The sequence below is a fragment of the Apis dorsata genome, unplaced genomic scaffold (genome assembly GCF_000469605.1).
Source record: "Apis dorsata unplaced genomic scaffold, Apis dorsata 1.3 scaffold_76, whole genome shotgun sequence".
Lineage (NCBI taxonomy): Eukaryota > Metazoa > Arthropoda > Insecta > Hymenoptera > Apidae > Apis > Apis dorsata.
The window spans coordinates 8,413-9,947 of record NW_006263374.1 but is presented as its reverse complement, the minus strand read 5'-3'; positions in this window follow the sequence as shown (position 1 = coordinate 9,947).

Sequence of the window (1,535 nt, the reverse complement as noted above, 5' to 3'; positions counted from 1 at the left end):
GAGAGAGAGAGATGGATGATTAAAGTAATAACGTGGTTTCGGGACATCAAAGAATATTATCTATTCTTTTTTATTAGTGATTCGGGTGAAATTATAGCGCGGAGTATTAATCTCGTCGGTGATAAGTAATTTTGTAAAATCGATCGATCTCTTGAAAATTTATTCCTATGGATAATATATTTTATAATATTAATAACATAATTTATCATTTCTAAATTTAAATTCGTTCGATACGTTTCCCCCTTACTTGATTCATCGATAAGAAATATTCGTAAGAAAATTAATGGTAATCCGACGAAAGAAAGAAAAATCGATTCAAATTTCCCCGATCGAACTTAATCCACAAATGTTTCCGAAATAAAGAATCCAGTAGTAATTTGTCGCGAGCGGAGCAAACGACACAAAGCGGCGGGTTAACCTTTGCTACGTGTAAAGGCGTCGTTTACATGCAAACAGCGCAGAGCCGAGTAACCGGGCCCGTAAAGAAGCAGCGCAAGATACGCCGTCCAATGGCAATTTCGATCTCGTAGATAGGGAGTTACAGCGCGCGGGCTGTAATTACTCCCGCGCTACCTCCCTTATACCTCGGTATCATGTGTGCCTACATGGAAATGCCCGGGACTTGAAAGTTCACCTGATTTCCCAGATAGCGTATACGAACCTGTTTGCTTGATTCGTACGTAGCCAGGGTGTCGCGGTTGCCGGCGATATATTGTTTTCACACGCCACCACCGAACCCAACCAAGCCTGGAAACGTTCATCCACGTTTGCAATTAACCCGCGATTAGAGACTTTCTAACCTTGGCTCGATTTATCCGGCCGGGTAATTTTCTATCGTTCGATAGAAAGCACCCGTGATATTTTTCGCTTTCTGAAATCGCCATAGACTAAAATCCGCCATATTGGAATGCTATTAAAGTTTGGCTAGAAGTTGGAGAAAGAGCGCGGTAACGCCGGAGATGGTTAAAATACTCGAAGCCGCCGACACGAACGTCGAGAAAGCAGAACTTAGCCGAGTCAACGTTGGAAAGTTTAACCGAGTGCGCTGGTTCCTGGGTGTTTGACGAGGCATTTCACGAAGAAAGTACTTTTGCTGACTTTGTTAATAACCCGTAACTCGGTTTCCACATCGAAAATTGTGTACATTTATCGCCCATGCATCGAGTTTAACATCTTAATTGATAGTTTAGAACGGTTCGTATATCCGAATTTTCGCGTATCAACGTGATTTTGCGATTTCTTTATTCGCTCTCTTTCTCTCTCTCTCTCGTCTCGAACTCAAATGTGTATTTCGGGTTATAAGCAATGAATATGCAGCGGTTACGTCGAGGCGGATGCAAAGGGCACGGCCCTAGTTGGGTTAACGAAACACGGTATAACGGTGTAAAACATAATTATCAACGGGAAGAGCAAGACGTAGTGGGTTGCATTATTCATAGCACGGTTAGTCCGCTTTTAGAATGCTACGGTGTACTCGCGAAATTACAGGCTTACGACTCCATTCTGATAAGGTGATACCCTCGCGATGGATGCAA